The following is a 5430-nucleotide window of genomic DNA, read 5'->3' as shown; positions in this document are numbered from 1 at the left end:
TAGTTCTAAGTTCTAGGGGACTGATGACCTCACATGTTGAGTCCGATAGTGCTCAGAGCCATTTGAACCATTTTTTGAAGACAGAAGAGCAGCTCTCGTCCACTTGGTTATAGCTCATCGCCCAGGGCTGACTTGGACAGGGAACGTCGTTTTGTGAACTCTGCATTTGCTATGTACTGTATTACCTACGATTATTTGCACTTAGCCATTGAGGGCCTTTCCTTTGTTATATTACAAGCAGCGTTGCAGAATTCATTATTCGACAAGTCACAAAGATAAGTAAAGCTCTTTACTCATTTGCGTGACTTTGTTACTAATTTGTTGGGGTGTTGTAGAATCTTCGTTCATCTAGCTTGTTACCCCAACCAGAGGCATAGCTGTATAATAGTCGCAGGAAGAAACTGTCTTAGGGCGTAGTGCACCAGAAGCAGTTTCACGAACTCTCAAACTCGGCCTACCGTAACAACAGTGGCAACTCGGCCTCCACAGCAGTAGCGATGAGACCGTTACAAAACTGGCGACGAAGGTCTGCAAAAATATTAATAAGACAAATGGCGATTTACACGTACAACATTTTGTGGATAAACTGTGTCACTACCATTCACTGGTCACAGGCTATTTTTATTCTTTCATTTACATTACATACACGTTCTAAGCCTTATTAATTTGAAATAAACGCATCTGATGATGGAGGCGTTCCCGTAAACCGCGCAGCGCGTAGAACAATAAATATGACTGGTTAGAGCAATTTGCAATTTCAGATGGTGTTCATGAGGTTTACAGCGAAGCCTAACCTAAACTGTAGGCATCAGAAATTGTCGTATTTATAAGCTACACCTACTAAATACTGAACATAGCATGGCAGTAACATTAGCTGCAGATCGTTACGGAGTACGGAACGAACCATTGCTAATGCGGATTGTTCTTGTAGGGTGAGGCACATTGTGCTACTAAAGTGAATGGACAAAGTGCCCACTCCTGAAGACTTTGCTTTCCTCTGTTTGCAGTGTACTGATCACGTACATGCGATTGCGCAACTGATCTCGTGTTTTGCTACCCCAGAAATGACGAACAAGTGAACGCAAATACGGCCTAATGCTGGCCACCGAGTACCACAAAAAACTGTGTAAACGAAAAGAGTACGCCGAGCTGGAAGCAAACTTCCCGGTCAACAAAATTTCATTTAGGTCTGATTTCGGCCGGAGCAATATGTGCAGACTGTTTTTCACAGGAGGTCATTTATTAGCGCGCGTATTATTGATACGGGCGGCCCCCCCGGTAAACAGGAAGGAACTGCCAATTTAGTGGTGGCGGCAACGGTCCCCCCCCCCCCTCCCCTTTCCTTCCAGCACTGCCGAAGCCGGCCGCTCTCCAGCGCTCCCCAACCTATCCTCCTCGGCGCTGTTCTGTTCTACTGCAGCAAGAGACCCCGCACAAACTTCTCGCCGAGTAACCCTCCCCCGCACTTCCGCAGTCCGCTGTAATTAAAGCGATTCGTCATCATTATTACTACAACATATTCCCGGTGGCATTGTGCCGGGCGTCCCCTTTTCTGGTCGTTCTCCACGACACTTTGCATGCAGCGGGCGTAGTTAAACACGGCCTCTGGTAATTACGGCTGATGAAATCTTAATCGCCTGCCGAGTCAATCGTCCGCTTGAACTCTGCTAATCTCTCCCCTCGCTTTCTCTCTGCGACGTCCTTAACCCACACAGGCAGAGTCGTTCTGCGTATGCACCACTGTTTTCTCTGAATTGTATTATTATCAACTAAACCATTAAGCTCACAAATTAACTATCTCTGTTGTATGTGGCTCAAACAATTATTTTGCAAATCATTAACAATTACTTCTCTGTATTATGATTTATGATTGATGGAATCTAGTTTCATTTCTATAGCCTTAGAAGATAATCTCCAAACGACAGCTACACCGTAAGTGACTGTTTTGCGGTGCTTATTTTAAACCTGCCTCGACATCAACAACACTGTAAAGTGAATCACCCACCAAGTTGAATATTACTTTGAACACTAAGGTGCAATACCAACTCGGGTACAAGGGTGGATAGTAAACCCACCCTTATAGCCGAGTGCGTTAAAACTCACGCTTCCGGGATATGGGGAGGCGCACTGGCCCCAAATCCAGCCCGCCTCGAAGGGGGTACCGATGATGATGATCTTGTGGAGCGCTCAAATGCGCTGTAATCAGGGCCCGTACAAAGTCACAATTTTTACACAGTCCAATTTTTACACAGTCCAATCTAGCCACAGTCACGAATGATGATTATGATGATGAAAGAAACGAGCTGGATGCATAATAACGGCAACCAGTACCTGTATGTTAGAACTATTGACCCTGGCTGCTGAGTAACTTGTCCCACTGTGACACAAGACGGTGAATGGCTGTCTCATAAAATTCCCGGGGCTCCGATGTTAACCAGTTCCGCAGGTACAGCTGGACGTCGTCGTACGAGGTGAATCGTTTGCGCCTCAGAACCTTTTTAAGGGGACCAAAAATGGCGTAATCATAGGGAAATACGTCCAGACTGTATGGAGGGTGGCCGAGAACTTCCCATTTCAATTTCTGCTGGAGTGCCGCGACTGTGTTGGCAGTATGAGTGAGGGTTTCCATTGTCGTGGAGCAGAATGACCCCACGGGTGAGCTGGCTTCGTCATTTTGATTTGATCGCTTGGCGAAGGGTGGTCAAGGTTTGCGAGTAACGCTGGGCATTCACTGTTGTCCCGTGCTGCAGGAAGTGAAGCAGAAGGGAGCTTACGAAGAGCATGTGGCGACACAGTTCGTCTCCGATATTAGCGCGTGGTTTTGCCCTCCTGGCGAAATCCGTAGCACCTCTTTTGTTCTTACTTGTGCGAAATGTACCAGTCTTCCATCTCATACGGTATGGATGAATTGTGTACACTTATACCGGGCATAGGTTCTTGCTACTAGGAATGAATCGGACTGGCACATGCAGCCGATTGCGGTCTGTGCTGACCTTACTGTCGCGAGTTGGTGAAATAGGATTGTCTCGCCCAGAGGAGTAATAAACTCTAGCATAGCTGTTAGATCTTATTGTGCCTTACGCAGGTTGTCCAGAAACTGTCTCGGTGGACAAAGGGTAGGGTTAATTGTCCATGCACCGCGTAGTGTATGGTTTACTGTAATTCCGCTACCTCAACTCGGGCATCCCCTACACTGTTGGACGGTGTTCGTTGAAGATCACTACAGCCAACCTGGTATCCAGTAGGTCGAACCAAAGCTGCTTTACATCTAAATAGCGGTGCATCACAATGGTGGCTATTTTCAAGAAGCGCGTTAGATCTGTTGTTAATCGTCGTCGCATTCTGATATTGCTCAGAACTCCTTGGCCTAGATTCGATAGTTGCGTCGTGTGCCATTCCATTAGATGTTTAGAGAGAGCTTCACGCATTGTTCTGTACTTGCACTAGAGTGTCTCTAAGTTCCTATAAGTCATTGGTGTTTGCGGTCCTAAATGCTGTTTTCAGTAATCCGCCTGCCACCGTCTAACCACCCTTGATTCCATTATTTCAATGTTATTGGAACCAAGAGAGCAAGTTGCTGTAACTGGTGCTAGAGGCGTTTGTAGGGGAGCTACAGACTCAGTAGTCTCCGTATATCTCTCCTAACACCCCCTTCTTCCCGTCTTCAAGGTGCAGTTCCGGGAAAGCTTCTTCCAGTTCAAAATGGTTCAAATGGCTCTGAGCACTATGGGATTTAACATCTGAGGTCATCAGTCCCCTATAACTTAGAACTACTTAAACCTAACTAACCTAATGACATGACACACATCCATGCCAGAGGCAGGATTCGAATCTGCGACAGTAGCAGTCTCGCGGTTCCGGTCTGAAGCGCCTAGAACCTCTCGGCCACTGAGGCAGGCCTTCTTCCAGTCATCGTGCCTCGTTTTCCACGTACCGTACATTATAAGTTAGTTCCAACTCGCAATGGTGGCTGGTTAGGTTGCTGTTTTCCTGCCTGGAGAAAAGCATCACCTCTTCCAGTGGTCCCTCCTGGAAGGCTTCCACCCTCTCGCAGCTGTGCAGGTGCAGCAATGCTAGAATTATGGCGCAACCCACGGTCATCCTCGCTGGTGATGTTACCTGGAGACAGAAAGCTGTAGTCATTCGCTCTTACTCGGTCTAAGCCCATCGTCTATCGATAACATATATAATGTATTCCCCACAAAATAATAGTAAAAAAAAGTTCTACTCCCGTGGTCTGACGTTCCTTCATTACGCAATGAACTCCTGAATTACCGTGACAATATGATAAACTGATCTAAGCAAACTGCATTCATGATATCACAAAAAACAACCATTGTTCTACCAAACAATGACATTTAGCCGTTAACTTATGACTTGTTATTTTGTCCACACATTATCATTCGCAGATAATATTTAATGTATCACAACACTTCCGTTACAATTTTGCTCAAAATCCACACACTTTCGTTTCTGTGGCATGCGACACAATAACTATACCTAAAGAAAATGGCTCTGAGCACTATGGGACTTAACATCTGAGGTCATCAGTCCCCTAGAACTTAGAACTACTTAAACCTAACTAACCTAAGGACGTCACACACATCCATGCCCGAGGCAGGATTCGAACCTGCGACCGTAGCGGTCACGCGGTTCCACACTGAAGCGCCTAGAACCGCTCGGCCACTCCGGCTGGCTCTAAAGAAAACATCAACATCTTAATTACTACTACTTCTTTCATGATCTTAACGCATAAGTCATCACGCGTGCAATTTTCACGAGTGTTTTTGATTCTCCTTTTTGTCTTCTACTCCTATCCCATTTTTTCAGTGGGCCGCCGTTGCTGGTGCCAATGAATCTGGTGTCTCCCTAAAAGGACCAATGTGCCTGACATGCACAATGGTCATGTTCATTGGCAATAGTAGTTTGCTATTCCCCTGGCGAGGTTATCTCTATTACCTGACATGGACCTCGGTACTGGGTGAATAGTTTTTGTTTGCCTTTTGATGTACATGGGTTGTTAGCATCACCCACTGAGCCAAACGATGTTCTGGTAGCTTACTGTTGCATTGTCTCAATCTTTCTTGTTGCTCACTACTTACTTTGTGTTCTGCCTTACGGCAGGTCTTGTCATCGGGGAAGCCTCGTCAGAGAGGTCCACCGCATGAGCGTCTAGGGAAGTAAGTCCAGTGATGGTTTCCCGTTGCCTTCCACTGATGATGATGAAATGATAATGAGATCAACACAACACCCAGTCCCTGGGCGGAGGAAATCTCCGACCCTGCCGGGAATCGAACCCGGGCCCCGTGGCGAGACAAACCGCCGCCTTGTTGCACCTCTTTGGGCCCATTCCCACACTTCTCTCAATATTCTTGCAATATTTCGTACTGTTTCATTGTTTTTTCATTTCTTCGATTTGATCACTTCAAA

This window comes from Schistocerca serialis, chromosome 4 (genome assembly GCF_023864345.2).
Source record: "Schistocerca serialis cubense isolate TAMUIC-IGC-003099 chromosome 4, iqSchSeri2.2, whole genome shotgun sequence".
Lineage (NCBI taxonomy): Eukaryota > Metazoa > Arthropoda > Insecta > Orthoptera > Acrididae > Schistocerca > Schistocerca serialis.
The sequence above is the reverse complement of the archived record's forward strand: the minus strand, read 5'-3'. Positions refer to the sequence as shown.